Consider the following 18,398-nt stretch of genomic DNA (forward strand, 5'->3'; position numbering starts at 1 on the left):
ATTGAATCTATATGTAGACATGGACAATGAAAGGTTATTCTCACACATGATCTAATGAGCTATAGTATGAGTTATGTTGGATTGAGTGTCAAGACATTCTTCCATAAATGTGAACTTAAGTCAAGACTTAATATGAACTCAATGGGAATTATGCTTAGCACCGAGTGAATATTGTATATGAGACGAAAGCTTTTACGCTAGTTGAGTCAGACTTTTCTAATGGATTCCTTCTACACTAGTTGAGTCCGGGTTTCTAATAACAATCTCCTTATCCCATAAACTACGTGCCCCCGTAGGTTATTTAGCTATTGGATCCACCTAAAGCTAATACATCATTTTCGGTGTGGGAGACACCGGATTCCATGTTAAGCTCACACAGTCTATGTCGGTTAAGGATAATTCCCAAAACAAGAATATGAATTATGAATTATGGTTACTCAAGAAGCTTTACTTAGCATGAGTGAGATTTATAGGGTCTTATTCATGCATTGCACAAGTATGCTTTGAGGGTAGTTATGATATGTTCCTCTTATGTATGATGATCTGTGTAATGAATATGCTTATGATGTATGTTTTGATGTATTGTTGCTATAGTTGCCTTCCATGATATGATTGACTAAAGGTGATAGATTCCCTTGTCTATGAGAAATAAGCTAAGGATGAGATCAAAGATGGTAAGTATGTATGATTGCCTAAGGTGGTACTTAGTGTGGGTGAGATTATGGGGTCTTATCCATGCATTGCACAAGTATGACTTGAAGCTACTTATGAAGTGTTTCTCTTATGTTATGAAGAACTAAGTATTGAATAGGCTATGAATAGGAAGTATCTCCTATGTTCAAGGTTCATACCTTACGATGACTAAGGCTTACATTATGTCTATGTTGGAGATTATGCTTCTGATTATGTGGTTATCTCTTATGCTTATAGCCTATGTCTTATGATGATGTCTCTTATGCTTATGACTTATGTTATCGTCTCTTATGATTATGGTATATGTATTATGTTGACTAATGCCTCTTATATGCTTATGTTGATGATTTATGCTAGCCATCATATTTAATACATTATTGTACTAACACATACTCTTGCCTACATTCTTATCAGATGTAGGTTGGGCGACATTGAGTTCCATTATCGTGGCTAGGTTTCTAGTAGAGCAAAGGAATTGAAGACTTGGTGCGTTCTCATAGCATCGAGGATTTGCTCACCTTTTCTTTATGTGTTTTTTTTATGTTTTAAACTATTGTATGGGCTGTGTCCCAAAGAGTTATTCAAGTTGTATTAATTGGTTTGAGACAAAGTGTTATAGACTTCCGCTTGTTTTTATAAAGACTTCGATTGTATGGAAAAGTTTTAAAATTTCTGCATCATTTCTATTTACTTTATGCTATGATATGCTAAGTGGCTTGTGTTAGGTCTTTCGGGGTCTAGTACGCCATGTTACATCTAGGGTGTACCCCTGGATCATGACACCAAGTAATTACATTATCAATCAAATATACCATACAATGTAATTACTCCCAATTGCATCAAATCCAATAACCCGAATATTTTTTTCCAAATCTATTCTTAAATCCGAAAATCTGATTAACAATAAGCACCATTTAGACCATCTCCAACCCACCTCTATTTTACTCTCCGTTCTGTATATTTGGAGAGCAAAATAGAGAATGGACACTCCAGCCTCCCTCCATATTACCCTCTATTCTTCATATTTAGAGAGTTAAGACCATCTCCAACCCACCTCTATTTTACTCTCCATTCTCTATATTTGGAGAGTAAAATAGAGAATCGGCTCTCCAACCATTCTCTAAATGACTCTCTATTCTCCATTTAAAGAGAGGTGAATATTAGTTCTCCAAATTTAGATAATTACTATTCACCTCTCTATTTCACTTTTTCATTATTTTATTATTATTTCTATTATTTTGTGATTAACATATTATTTTTCATATAAGACCATTAATTATATCTCTAATATTAGTAATTCATATTAAATGTAATACTCCCTCCGTCCCATTTTATGTGTCACTTTCGGATTTCAAGATTCAAACAAGTCTATCTTTGACCGTAAATTTTTCATAGATCTTTTAAACATTTTGAATTATCAATTATTGTGACTATAAGTACTTTTTACGTAGTTTACAAATATACAAATTTCATGTCAAAAAAATTGAAGATTCCATGCGTAAATTCCCGGTCAAACCTAAACTGTTCGACTCTCGAAAAATGAAAAGTGCCACATAAATTGAGACAGAGAGAGTATAACATTTTTAAAAATATATCATTTTATATATACTACTTCCATCCCAAATTAATAATGTTTCAATTTTTTTAATTTTTGTCACTTTAATATTGTTTGATATCATTATTAATTTTCACTATGAAGAATGCAAAAAATTAAAATGATAAGATGAAAATTTTAGTTTAAAAATACAATACATAGCATAACATAATAATTTAAATATAAGATAACAATACATAACATAATAATTTTATTACAACAATAATTTCGTAATCCGGTAGGTCATTTTCAAATTTAACAATATTTGGAAAAAATAAATGTATGATCCTCATAATTAGTGTAATTGTGATTGCGGTTGTGCTTGTTGATTTCTTTTTTCAATTATTCATAGTTGTTCTTTTTGCATGAAAATCTCCGATTTGAACAATCTTTAGTTAGACATAAAATAATTAAGGATAAAAATGCTTATTTTGAACTCCGTAATGCATTAATAGAGCATTTATGAAAGTAATGTAATAATCTTGAAAGTATTTCATTAATAATTTCACTTTTATTTGAATTGTTCATTAATTCGTATATTATATAATATTAGCTTGCAATTTATGTTATTTAGAATTTAAGAAAAAATATAATTTTATATTAAGTAAAGAATTTGAAAAAATAATTTTTTATATTATATGAAAATTATATAAAGTGATTATTTGAAAAAAAATAATGAAATAAAGGATGTATATTACTTCTATGAAATAAGAAAATAAGAATGAAATAGAAATAATAATATAATATTGGAGAGAGAAAAATATTCTTTTTTAGAGAATAAAATAGAGAATTGGATTAGAGTTGGTTGTCTGAAAAAATAGAGAACTCTATATTTGGAGAGTAAAATAAAGATTAAGATTGGAGATGCCCTTATGAGGGGAAAAAGAGAGGGGAGCTGAGGCGCGTGGGGTTGGGTATGATGGGTGTGGATTAAGATATTCTTTGGTACAAAAAGTTAATAAAGGAATTAGTAATATAATGATTAGTAATGAATGTTTTATTTTTTTTCAAGTGTTTGGTTCATTATTTCCCATTTCATCTGGTGTTTGGATTAAAAATAAGTGTGTCAATGGGACGGTCGACCGGTTATTTAAAAAAATAATATTTTTCCAATTTTTTGGGTATTTTGTAATGTATAACTAGAATTAGATTTTTTTAAAAATGATCCCAATCATATCAGTTTCTCTTTGATTTTGGTACGGTTCCATTAATTTTTCAGATTTTTTACTTTTAAAGTATCACCTCAAATTACACCATTGTTAAAACATTTTTTTCGCAATTGTGTTCTTGAAGAAACACTTCAACTCTTCACCAAGAAGTAAACAATGTAAAATCTTGTAGCCATATTATTTGATCTTAAACTTTTAATAAGAGTGTTGCATAGATTTATCGTATGTTCGATGCAGTGTCTATTATAGTATATTTTAATTTTATACCTAATTAATTAAAGGCTAACTAAAAAACAAAGACGTTCCATCACTAAAGGCCTAGGACATAATTTATATTTATATTTAAGAAAAAGTTCTAAAATACATTGATATATTAAATTTAACATATATTTATAAAATCTGATGGAAAATAAATTTAAAAATTCTCTAATTTTCCTTAGATATTTGAGTACTTGAAGACGAATTGCGTATTTGGATTATATCATGGATTCATGGTTCTAGTGGGCAACTATAGATTTTGAATTCTCATCGGAACCCTAAATTTGCCTATACCCATAGGAATTTGCCATCGGAACCATGGCCATTATGGCTGTTGGTCAGCCTCCTCCGACGGAGACTGGGCCAACAATGCACATAATTTCCAATACAGGACAAACATCAACAACAACCTTTGCCAATATATTGAAACCAACCATCACACATCACTAACCCATCCCCCTGAAACAAATTGCTTATCTTCATGGTGAACCACGAGTAGTATGGGAAGAAGAGGAAGTTGCACAAATGATAATTAATGAAGATCTTCAATATGCAGTAATAGGAAAATTCTCCTACGGATGGCCAGAGATTCAAGATCTCAGAAAATTGATACCTAAGCAATGCAATCTCAAGAGAGAGGTAAATATTGGATTACTTAGTAATAGATATGTTCTAATACGTGCCACAGATTTGGAAGACTATGTAACCTTACTATCAAAGCCTCAATTCTATATTACACATCAAAACTGGTCATATCCCATGAGAACTCTCAAATGGGATCCACTGTTTGATCCGGAGGAAGAAACGTCGATTGCAATAGCTTGGATTTCGTTCCCGTCCCTGCCACAAATTTTTTTTGGTAGAGAAGCTATATTCTCCTTAGCTACAGCAGTAGGAAAGCCTCTACAGGTAGACATGGCAACTAGGAATAAGACAAGACCAAGTTGTGCACGGTAAAGGTGGAGGTGGATTTATTAGGTGAGTTTCCAAAGAGGATAAATGTTGGAATGAGGAAGAAGACATGAGAGATTATGGAGAAGTAGGTTCAAATCAAGTACGATTATGTCCCAAAGTATTGCAAGACTTGCAAATTGCAAGGACATAACGAAAAGGAATGTCTTGTCATTCATCCTGAACTATACCCAAATGAGGAAGAAGCAGATGCCAGTAAGAAGACAGCTGAAGAGGAGATAACAGATAAGGAGAAGGCTAAAGGAAGCACAAATAATAATACACAAAACACAGGGGAGCATCTGCAAAAGGGGAGGGGGAATGGCCAAGAAGAATTCCAGGAACAACGGAGAAAGTATGGGAACAAAAGAGGGGGACAACACCAAAGAAGATAACAAGTATGGAACCCAAGACCAACACAGAATAAAGAGAATGAGGTGATAACTATCAACATGTTTGGGGGTCTTGGGGAGGAAAAGATTGTTGAAGATGAAAAAAAGGAGGCAGATTTAACAAATCAGGCACAAGTTGATCAAATACAGAGTACACCATCAAAAGCAGACATAGAGAGCAATAAACTTGAACATAGTAATGCAAAAGAACAAGGGCATATTAATGAGGAACCAGAACACTCACATGAGGTTAACACCCCGTACAGAATAGTTGTTGGCATAAAGGATCCAGAGTATATTGAAGGGCAACACTCATCAGGTAGCAACAGTTCAAAGACAATGATACAATCAACAAGAGTTGACAAGGTAGAGTTGGCTGGAAAGGCATATCCTGCTGCCGTAATAGTTCATAATGCAGATAAGGTATATTCTTCCAAGAATGAGGGAGAAATAGAGAAAGGGGCCACACAAGAGGGGGAGAGAGGTGAAGAAGAGATAAGTGTCACATACAGGGACACAAAAATACACAGTATCACCAAAGAGGAAAGGGCCAAGAAGCAGCAGGAAGAGGAGGATGACAACATGGAAGGTATTATAGAAGAAGTTAGCAGGAAAGGTGATTTATCCCTATGCAGATTAGTCATCTGAGAGGAAAAACAAAGAAGGGGACTAAATCATCAACCATTCCCATACAAGTTAATACAAGGAGTAAGAAGAGTACCACCTCAACATCCAATCAATGATAGACAAAGTTATTTTTTGGAATATAAGGTCTGTAAAAACTCACAAAGCCTTTGAGAGACTACAAGACCTTAATAGGAGAAATCATTATTCTTACATTGCTTTACTAGAACCTTTTCAAATCCTAGCTGAGCTGGACAATTACAAAAGAAGGCTAGGCATGCAGTATGCCAAAGCAAACTGCTCAGGAAAAATTTGGTGTTTCTGGAATGAATGCTGGGAAGAAGAAGGATCTACAAACACTATTCAACAACTCACTATTAACTACAAGCTGAAAGGGTCACATGACAGGTTTAAGGTGACTGCTGTATATGCTAGATGTAGTGCTTTGGAAAGATTAGAACTTTGGGATTCACTGGAAGATGCATCAATGAACACTGACATACCCTGGATGGTAGGGGGTGATTTTAATACCATATTAGATGAGTCAAAAGGTAGGAGGCCTACCAGTAACACAGAATGAGATCTCTGATTTTGCACAATGTATTTGTGCATGTGCTCTAACTGAACTTAACTTCATTGGTAGTTGTTATACATGGTGGAATGGGAGAATAGAATAGGCTAGTATTTTCAAGAGACTTGATGGAGTGTTTGGGAACAATGAGTTCTTTTCACTATTGCCTAATAGTTAAACTCATCATCTAATAAGGCAAGGATTCGATCATGCTCCGTTGCATGTTATATGCAACACTATCTAGGATCAAGCCTCTAAGCCATTCAGGTTTTTGAATTTTTGGACCAAACATAAGGATTTTAGTGGGTTAGTGGAAGAAGTTTGGTGTGAGAATGTTACAGGATCCCCTTTCTCTATAGTACAAACTAAGTTGAAAAGGCTAAAGGCAGTCCTTAGTAAGTGGAGCAGAACAACATTTGGAAACATCTTTCAACAAATTGCAACACTGGAAGATGTGGTAAGAGTAAATGAGACACAGTTAGAGATTTCCCCCACTGAGGTCAACAAAGCCATACTCAGTAAGTCTAATGCAGAGCTGAAAAGATATTTGAAGATAGAGGAGGAGTATTGGAGGCAAAAAACTGGAATGAAGTGGTTCAAAGATGGGGACAGAAATACTAGATTCTTTCATTCTTATGTGAAAGGAAAAAGAAGAAAGCTCCACCTCTCAGAAATACAAACTAGACAGGGGACTGGATCACAACAAGTCAGAATATAGGAGAAGAAGCAGTAGATGTCTTTAAGGATCAATTTCAAGAAACACAGGAGACAATAGATTACTCCATGTTGCAGAGTATACCTAGACTAATCACAGATGAATAAAATGTTGATATGGAGAGGTTGCTAGAGAAGAATGAAGTCAAAAAGGTAGTTTTTTATCTTAATGCTAACAGTGCCAATGGTCCAGATGGCTTCTCAGGACAGTTTTACCAAAGTAGTTAGAACATTATTGGGGATGACATAACCAACATGGTTAAAGCTTTCTTCTGTGGACAAGAACTACCAAGATATTTGACACACACCAACTTAGTCCTTATCCCCAAAAAAGAAGTGGTCACAACATTTGGGGATCTGAGGCCAATAAGTCTTAGCATTTTTGCAAACAAAATCATTTCCAGGTTGATGCATGAAAGAACGGTTGTAGCTCTTCCAGGGATCATATCACAGAACCAAGCAGGTTTTGTCAAAGGTAGAAGCATAACTGAAAATGTGCTTTTAGCCCAGGAGATTATTAAAGACATCCCAAGGAGGAATAAATTACATAATGTGGTGGTAAAGTTGGACATGGCAAAGGCATATGACAGAGTTTCATGGAAATACCTAGTCCAAGTTCTAAGAAGGTTTGGTTACTCTGAGAGGATTATTGATATGATAGTACGACTGCTCAGCAACAACTGGTATTCAATAATTATAAATGGGAAATCTTATGGGTTTTTTAAATCCTCTAGGGGTTTGAAACAAGGGGATCCATTATCTCCCACTCTATTTATAATTGGGGCAGAATTATTAGCCAGAAGTCTAAATAACCTATTTGAAGATCCAGAATACAAAGGATATGGAATGCCAAAATGGAGTCCCAAAATCAACCACTTATCATATGCAGATGATACTATTTTGTTCTGTTCAGGACAACCTTCTTCTGTGAGAAAAATGATGAAGGTACTCAGAAACTATGAAGATGTATCAAGACAGATGATAAATCTGGACAAGAGCTTAGTTTATCTCCATGAGAATGTTCCTATTGGGGTGAGCTATCAGCTTAGGAGGATTACTGGAATTAGATTGGGTTCTTTTCCATTCACTTATCTGGGTTGTCCTATGTTTTATGGGAGGAAAAATAAATCTCACTTTGAAGTGCTCATAAAGAAGGTAGCCAAAAGGATGCATTCTTGGCAAAACAGATTACTATCATTTGGAGGGAGATACATATTGATAGCACATGTCTTGCAATCCATGCCAATATATATGTTATCAGCTATGAATCCTCCAAAGACTGTCCTAGTTCAATTGCACAAACTTTTTGCCAAGTTCTTTTGGGGTAACTACACTAGTGCTAGTAATAAACACTGGGTCTCTTGGGAGAACATATGTTACCCTAAGAAAGAAGGAGGTTTAGGTTTCAGAGCTCTTGAAGATATGTCTAATGCTTTTTTTGCCAAATTATGGTGGAACTTCAGGACATGTACTTCATTGTGGAGCACATATATGTGGAATAAATACTGCAAGAAAGTTCATCCAACCCTGGGAAGAGGTGTTGGGGGATCTCATGTTTGGAGAAAAATGACATCAGTAAGAGAGAAAGTGGAGCATAATATTTGGTGGCAAGTAAGAGGAGGTAATTCAAGCTTCTGGTTTGACAACTGGACAAAACAGGGTGCACTGTACTTTATAGAAGGGGATAATGCAAATGAGGATAGTTGGAGGTAAAAACATTCATCACTGAAGGGAAGTGGGATGAGACAAAATTGCTAACAAGGCTTTCACAGGAGATAACAGAATACATAATAGAAAGCATCAAGCCCCTAGCTGGTGAAGGAAATGACAAACCTTGGTGGATGGGGAATACTCAGGGAACTTTCACTGTCAAGTCTGCCTGGCAGCAAATGAGAAAGAAGAAAGAAGAAAGAAGAAAGAAGAGATTATGATCTGTTGTGGAACAAAGGAGTGCCTTTTAAAGTGAATTTTTTCTTATGGAAGATATGGAAGAGAAGGATACCTACTGATGACAATCTAAGGAGAATGAGAATCCCAATTGTATCAAGATGCTGATGTTGTGATACCAAAGTGGAGGAAACTATGACACATCTTTTCCTAACAGCCTCCATTGCTACAAGGCTATGGAGGCAGTTTTCTATTTTTGCAAGTATAAACATAGATGGGATACATCTGCAACAGCTCATAATCACTTGGTGGAACCATGAAGCCCCAACAAAGCTACAAGTGATATATAGAGTTATGCCAGCATTAATAATGTGGACACTATGGAAAAGAAGAAATACTATAAAGCATGGAGGTAACACCACATTCACAGAAATGGTGTCACAAGTACAAAAATTGATCAGAAAGGTAATGAAGTTACTATATCCCTGGATAAGATTGGATAGAAGAGAATGGCCTGATTTCATTGCTAAAATAAAAGAGTACAGGCCAAAATTATATGTTCACAGTGTTGTATGGAAACCACCAGTGGCTCAGAAACTGAAATGTAACATTGATGGAGCTAGTAGGGGCAATTCAGGAATGAGCTCTTTTGGTTTCTGTATACGAGATGACAGGGGAGACATAAGATATGCTAGAGCAAAAGGGATAGACATTACAACTAATACAGAGGCAGAGGTTCTTGCAATACATGAGGCATTAGAATATAGCTATTGTAATGATCTGAGGGGAATAACAATAGAAACAAATTCTTTAAGTCTGAAAAAGATAATACTAAATCAGTGGAAGGTACCATGGGAAATAATCGAGAGGATAAAAGATATTAGATAGAAATTGCAGCAGCTAGATGCGAGAATCATACATAATTTTAGGGAAGGGAATACGGTGGCAGATTCACTAGCAAACGAGGTGATTGATACGCAATACACAACAGAGTACAACAATTTTCAAGAGCTACCAAGCTACATAAGAAGATTAATCAACATGGACAAAGCACAAATACCTAATTTGAGAATCAGAAACAGACATATCAACACACAAAGTCAGGAACAATGAGAACACAAAAGCATAAAGGATTGGGGAAAGTAAAGCACATGGCAGACAATATAACAACAGAATTTTATATATGCCATGAATTTACAACAAATGATATTACAGAAGTGAGAAACGAGGAAGACAAAACTCTGAAGAAAGGCACCTTATTTTCCAGATTCGAGACCAGTCCGTTGAGGATCCATTGCCGGAGGGAGTTACACAGGAACATACACCAGCAGTCAAGTTTGATTTTCCGACAGCACAACAGAAGTGAAGAGTCAACTCTCTTCATCAGTCACCAGGAGATTTTTACAAGAAGTAGTACTTTCCTTTTTGCATTGAGCCGGTTTTGGGCCTGTTTGTATATTTGATTTTGTTGGACTTTGGTCTTTGACCATTAGCTGAATAAAAAGGTCCCCAGACCACTTAAAATTTTTTTTTAAAAACATATTCTTAAAAAAAATACATATAAACTTAGCAACAAGGATGAGTGCTTAGCAGCCAACAACTGCAATTGGTGGCCAATGTGACCAAAGAAGAAGTAGAGGATGCTATAAAATATCTCGATGGTAGTAAAGCTCCCAATAGTGATGGTTATAATGCAATTTTTTATAATAAAAAAAATCACGGGACATCATAAGAGATAGTGTGGTACGAGTTGTACTAGATTTCTTTAGAACGAATAGCATAACCCAGTGAAATGCCACGATTCGAGCCTACACCCTAGACGTGGCCGACACTTGAGAATCATTGATGGCCCTCAAGCGAACCCTCATCCTGGCTGACTACAAGTGGAAGACTAACTCAAGCATACATAAGCATCAAATTGAAAGAAACGTTTAAAAACAATTTACTGAATCTCAAAACTTCACTGAATATACTGAGTATGAAACATAAGTTTCAAATAAAATATATGAAACTGAAAGACTCTCCAAAACTGTCTATCTATGAAGCCTCTACTATACAAAAATGAGTGTCGGGACAAGACCTATGACTTCTCAAAAGAACTGCTACTAACAACTCATAAAATTGGAGTACTCCAAAGCAAGAAAGTCTCACTCATAAGCAGACAAGCAGATGAAGTGATCAACAGACTCTTGTTGAGGATCCTAATAACTTGTAGCTGCATCATTAAAAGATGCAAGTCGAATGACATCAATACATTGAATGTACGAGTATATAATATAGCTGAATAACAAATAACTAAAAGAAAGGACTGGAATAGATAACAATGTACTCAAGCTGAATGTAAATAAATAAATGAGTTAAATCTTCTAGAGTTTTACAAAATACTCTGATCTCTGAACTCAACATAATACGTGATATATAAAAATACACTTTAACTCTATTGGGATATTCTCTAACCGACAACCATCACTATGAGCTGCGTGATGATACAACGGCTCGCCCATGCTGCCAGAACTGTCCTATACCTTGCCAGGATATAGGGTCCCTCAACTAAGTGGATCCACTAAGCTATGCCTAAAAGCAATAAGGAACCATCTAAAAAGTATGACCCTTTACCCATGTTGGCATACATGGTTTATAAGGACTTTGAATTGTCTGAACTCGTCCCCATATCGGTGCTCAATACTACTCCCAATAACATATACTCATGCTCATATGTTTAAAAACACAACTCTTCTTCTGGTTTGAGATAATTTCTCAAACTACCCTCTTAAAAGAGGTAACTGCTTTTGAAATATCTTTTGAACTCATAACTCATTTAGAAATCTCAGTTTCTCTTTTATCAATGTAAAAATTGATACATCTGGGAATGCATAGTCCCCTTATACTCTTAGGGGTCGTTTAGTAGAGTGTATAAGAATAATGCTAAATAGAGTGTATTATTTATGTTTGCATTAGCAATGCATGTATTAGTTATGCGTGCATTAGTTATATATAGATTATTTTATGCATTATTTGGTTTGATGCATTAAAAAATATCATGAATTGCATAAAAAAATTAATTTACAAATATACCCTCCACTATTATTGTAGAAAAGATGTAAAAAAAAGTTTTGAGGGGTAACTGAGTTTTTTTAAATGCTAATGCATGCATTAAAACCATTGCATTGCTAATACCTAGAATACCATGGTATTAGCAATACACACCTTAATACACAATAGAGTGTATAACTAATGCATACATAAGATGGAAAAGACTACTTGTCACGACCCGGGAGCACCCCCAAGTCGTAACAAGGCGTACTCGACCCCGAAGGGGTCTTATACAAGCCACATAGTCATTCATTGCATTCAATAATGAAAATAGTGCGGAATAATAAAAAAAAAACTTATTTACATCCACACATTTAAACTTCTTAAAACAACTTTAAAAACACACAGCGGAAGTCTAAGTCTCACATGGCCATCTTAGACACAGTCGCAAAACATAAGTAGGGACACGGCCCTTTACAATCAAAAGAAGTCTATTACATGAACAAAAGAACTTAAAAGTCTCGTCCTCGAATCCATGAGGACATACCAAGTCTTGGAGGAAAGCAATCCAACACTTCAAACTAGCTAGGAGGGATCACTTGCCGGAACCTACACTTATAGTAAAAATATGAAGAATATGGGTTAGTACACAAAATGTACTAAGTATGATGACCATGCAAAACATGCTTAAAAAGGGACATTTTAGTTAGAAACCATGCATTATGCCACCTTTTTGAAATATCATGAACAATAGCATAAAAGACATACAAGACAAGCATAACATCAAGTAAGTCATAATATCACCTTTAAACAATATCAACATGAAAACCTTTACCTTGGACCTTCACCTCAAGAAACCCTTATGCTATACCTCGTGCAATGTATGGATGACGTCCCATACCACCATCCATACTAAGGCACCACATTTAGGTCACTTAAAGTAACTTATCATTCCTTTCTTTCACCTTTGCACAATATTCATACATAAGAGGTATATCATTAATTAAGACATGACAAGGGAAAATAACTCGTAATATAACCCAAGTATAACATGCATAACATATTAAGCATTTAAGAGCCAACATTCTTTAATAACCTCATTTAGGGTACATTCATGTCACAGTCATTAGGATTTAGAGAAACTCACTATGACCCTCTCCAAGCCTACTCGTGCAATGTATAGGTAGCATCCCATACTACTACCTACACTTTGTAGAACCTGTCAAGAAACCATAATGAAATCTCACATGATGGGAAGTAAGCGTTTAACCGACATAGACCATGAGAGCTTGTCATGGAATCCGGTGTCATGAGTCCCCACACCGAAAAGAGGTGGTCTACTTGCCTAAGGAAGACTGGTATATATAGCTTAATGGATCCACTAGCTTCCTATGCGGGCACATAGTTTATGGGATAAAGTAGACGATCATTGAAACTCATGCCTAACTGTCAGGGGAGTTTCCATCTAACCAAATCCGCTCGGTGCTTAGCCTACATTCCCATAGAATAGTTCATTACTTTGACATCATCACACATGAAAGGGTGCCATAAGCCTACCGATTCAAGGTACATTATTTAACACATGAAAGGGTGCCATAAGCCTACCGATTCAAGGTACATTTAGGAAAGCTCATTAACTCCTCTTGAAAGGGTGCCATGGGCCTACCGATTCAAGTCTCATCATTAACCTTTATGGAAAGGTGCCATAGGCCTACCGAATCCAAGGTTCATTACTTATCATTAATGGAAGGGTGCCATTAGCCTACCGATCCAAGGTTCATTATAAGCATGTGTGGAAGGGTGCCATAAGCCTACCGATCCAAGGATTCAACAATCAACAATATAATCATTTATACAAGAAAATGATGCATAAGCCCTACCAATTCAAGGTATACTTTATATTGAAGAATCCTTCATATTATATCATCAACATTCATGAGTGTCATCAACACATCTCTGGATTTCCATACATCTCATAACTTAAACTTTAAAGCATCGATTCATCAATTCTCCATAGTTGGACATTTTGTCAAACACCTTGAAGGCATGTAATGAAATCAAAGAGCATGGAAATTAGGGTAGTAATTATGCAACCAAACCAGTGAACAACCTACAACAACACCTTTACATTCATAACATGATCACATTATCTTCATTGAATTCTCATTCATATAATGTCATGATAACACTCCAATTTCTCATACTATGCCTTTAAGGCCATAAGCCTCACATACCAATACACCAACAATACACCATAAAATAAGCATGGGTAATGACATACTTCAACAATCTAAAGACCTTTAAACAAGTTTGATTCATATACATTCATTATCTAGCAACCCACTTCATAAAGGCATAAACTAGGAATAGAGAGAAATCATGGGTTCATGGAGTATTTTCATCTTAAATCGTCAATACAACAACAATATAACCATAAAGTGCCATTAGAAACCTTTTAAAACCATTTGGTGGAAGAACCCATGAGATTGAGTGAAAACCTAGATTTTTCATACTTTGAAGTAACTTTGGATTTGGCTCCTTGAATGGAAAATTAGACAAGGATCAAGACCACCATACCTTTGCTATGATCTCCCACGAAATTTGATGAAGAAAGCCTTGAATCCAAAGCCCTAGCTCCCACTTCTTCTTCTTCTTAAATGGAGGATTGTAGAGAGGGAAATGTTTTTAGGGATGGGAATGAACTAATGGTATATAGGAAATAATATAAGTCCTTTGAAAAAAATGGTCCAACACTTAGAAAAAATTTCAGGCGGGTGAACAGTAATGAACAGTAAAATTAGCTACAGGAATTTGCATTTTCTGCCGGATAGACTTTACGAAAATGGGCATAACTTCTTCGTCCGAACTCCGAATGAGGTGAAACGAAGTGAGTTAGGTATCTAACTCAAAGGGCTTTCCATGGATATATTATTGGCCACCCAAATAATTTGTGTGCTAGGAGATATGACCCTCCAAAGTAGACCCTCGAAAAAGGCTTCACTTGGAAATTTCGGATTTTGATACGGTTGCTCTAAAATTTGGGTTAGACCCATTTTCCACTCAATTTGACCCCCTAAACAAGAATATGAAGTCGTATTTTCGAAAAATGAAACGGATCTTTTTATATACAGCTAAACAAGTTTCCGATAACTTCCGAAGCACATTTTAAAGAACTTTTGGGTCAAATTCAAATATAATCATTTCATTAAGTTCTCGACTCCAAACTCACATGTGAGGCTCTAGTTTCACTCTATCATTTTCCGAGTCGTTACACTACTCAACAAGGTACTAGTAATACACAAGGCTAATGCATGCATTATTTTTTCTAATACACTCTACCAAACGACCCCTTACTCAATTCATACTTGAAAACTCTTTCTCAAAAACATATCTAAATCATATTTTAATATGATCATTGATGACTCGGGAAGTCATACTGCATAAACATTGATGGTATATCTAGATACCATACTGCTCATACATTGATGACATACTCGATTGTCATATTAATCATGTTTTAGAAACTCTTTTCTCAAAACTCATCTTTACTTTCTCAAAACTCAGTTTAAGAACTCAAGTGTTGGCTTTAAAAAGCTTTTCCAAATTTACGACTCAAATCATAGGGTTCATGTGGAATTACATGAACTACTCAACTCAGGGGTCTTAATAGCAATTCAGAAACTCAGTACTCAAAACTCAAGAACTCAGAACTCAACGATACTACTCATTAAAAAAATACTCAATTCATAGGATTCATGCTGAAATATAGATATGAACGAATCAATTCAAGAATCTTAATGCATAACATATAGCAATTTAATAATTAGGAATAGAATTTCAAAAAGAAACAGGAACTCGAGAACTCAAAATTAACTCATCTCAAGAATACTCAAATCTAGAGTAGAATCCTAGATTTCTCTTTTACTGATTTGAAAGTAGATATAGGGCGTGAGGACGAACTAGTCCAACACTATGATAACCTTACATACTTGAAGGAACAAGGTTCTTGAAGAATCTTGAAGAAGAACTTGATTAGAAGCCTTGAAACCCTAACTTGAAGGAGAAAAATCAAGAAAACCTTCTTGAGATTTCTTGAATTAGTTTCTTGAAACTTTATGGCCAAAAATTATAATTTTCATTAGAGATTCATAATTGTATGGAGGAATTTGAGTTGGAAAGAATGAAATTCTCGGAGAAAGACTTACCTTGAAGACGAATCTTGAAAAAGATTGATAGAATCTTGAATTGAAGTTTTCTACTTTGATTTTTCCTTAGGGTTTTGCCTTAGGGTTTGAGAGAGAAGAGAATGATGAATTAAGGATGAAAATCTGATTTTGGGTCTTTGATTAGTTAAGAAATTTGTTTAGGGTTTTCTTAGAGTCAAAAAGACAAAAATCGACCATTTTTAATGTTTTTCCGTTGGCGAATTCGTGACTGCACCGTATCAGGTTACTAAAATAGTCATAACTTTTTACTCAAAACTCAGAATTTTGCGAAATTGGTGGCGTTGGAAAGCAGATTCAAATACCTTTAATTTGATAGGTTATGGACCACGTAACTTTTTTATATTCTAAGAGATATAGTCATTAGAAGTTGATCCAAGTAGAATCTTACATCATAACTTAATCGATAAGGAAACTTTCAACTCTACTTTGTGCTAAGAGTTTCTAGTGACCTTAATTGATATCCAAAATCATTCCCACACTGAAGAATTTACCTTTACACATATGGGCAATTTATGAATCACCCGATATGACCCTACAAGCAAATGAAGAATGGTTCGAGTCTTAACTTAGAAATTTTTGGGGTGTTACATAAAATGGACCTTAGTAACATTGGTTTCCAAGGTCAAACACCCTATACCACCATCAGAGAATACATGCCAATATCATGTTGCAATGTTATATACAAGATAATCTCGAAAGTCATCACTAAAAGACTAAGTGTAGTTCTCAACGACCTTATAGATGATAGCAAGTCTGCATTTATTTTTGGTAGACTCATATCACATAACATTATTTTAAGCCATGAACTAGTGAAAGGGTACTCAAGAAAAGGCATTTCACTATGATGCATGATGACGGTGGATCTTCAAAAGGCCTACGACTCACTTGAATGGGTGTATCTGGAGTAAATCTTGATCAATTTACAGTTTCTTGATAGGTTTGTCAAGTGGATTATGACTTTTATCTCAACAGTTACCTACTCTATAATGATTAATGGTATATGAAATATTGCAAAAATAAATATATAAAAGAGACGTGCTGAATATTTCCTGTGTTTATTCCTCTGTTCAATACATGTATATATAGCAACAATAAAATAACAAACTACCCAACTATCCTATATATTAGCTACCTCAACGCAACATATTAGTATTTGTACGGAAATAAAAGTCACACACTACCCAACTATCTCCTAATTGGTGACACCTTAATTAACCAACTACTATTTACATGGAAGTAAAAATGGAAAAGGAAAACTGTAATTTACAGATGGAAAAAAACAAAACTAAAACCAAAAATAAAGGCACTTGTGTCTGAAAAACATAATATTTTAAACCTTCTTCATTCTTCTTTGGCACAAAATCATCCTTGAGCTTTTTCATGGACGAGTCTCCAATAAATTCAACATACTCCATCATTTGCAGCCAAGAAGGGACTGAGACAAGGTGACCCCATGCCACCTTCCATTCGTGGTTTGTTTTAACTATGGTCCATTGTTTCAATCAATTCTCCTTTGCCTCTGGTGCCATAGATGACCGTTCTTAGCCCGATCCACTAGACTAGAGATGGTTTGACAGACTCCTCACCCATTTTTGTAATTATATTTTTCTAATTAGGAAATGCTTTTAAAATTCTTAACAAGGTGTCATATTGTAAGTTTTACATAATGGACCTAATGTGTCATATTGTAATTTTTACAGTGTGAAGATGTTAAGGCCGCCTCTTTATAATCAAGTACAATTTCTTTATGAATTAACTCCAATAGAGCAAAAATATGAATTGCTAGAGAAGCATTTGTTCTCCTTGATGTGAATGAGTTCATAATTTTCATTTACAGTATCTGAAAATGCATAAGGTATGAAGTTAGTGAAGAAAAGTTTGTTTTCAGAATCAGTATTGACAAATGTTTTTCTTTGAAGTATCTTTTTTTGCTACAACTGAATAAAAATTATTATATTAGACGATGCAGATGTAGAACGCCTATATATTTGGTTCTAGTAGTTATTTTACTAGAAATTAGTTTTCTTTACATAATGATATATCACAGTTACATTATTAAAAACTTGTATACCTGATTTACAACAACTTGAAAATGACTGTGAAATGATTCAACATCCTGGAAGTTGTATTTGATGCATTCCTTCGAGGGGACTTGTATAAAAGTTACCATTTTTGTGTGGTCATGATTTGTGTTATCGTCGGATCCTAAGATAACAAAAGAAAAATCAAAATTTAGAACGATAGAGTTTTAAACCGAATCAATCGATACACAACCCTAATAGTATG

The 18,398-nt window shown here is 34.9% G+C and overlaps 1 protein-coding gene across 1 annotated transcript in view; it reads right to left on the minus strand.

The window, feature by feature from the left end:
* The window catches only part of LOC125830992 (LOB domain-containing protein 1-like), a 393,543-nt gene that overhangs the window by 256,966 nt on the left and 118,179 nt on the right, over positions 1–18,398 (minus strand). The window lies entirely within an intron of this gene.

Source organism: Solanum verrucosum, unplaced genomic scaffold (genome assembly GCF_900185275.1).
Source record: "Solanum verrucosum unplaced genomic scaffold, falcon-dt-bn FXZP01000049.1, whole genome shotgun sequence".
NCBI classification, from domain to species: Eukaryota; Viridiplantae; Streptophyta; class Magnoliopsida; order Solanales; family Solanaceae; genus Solanum; species Solanum verrucosum.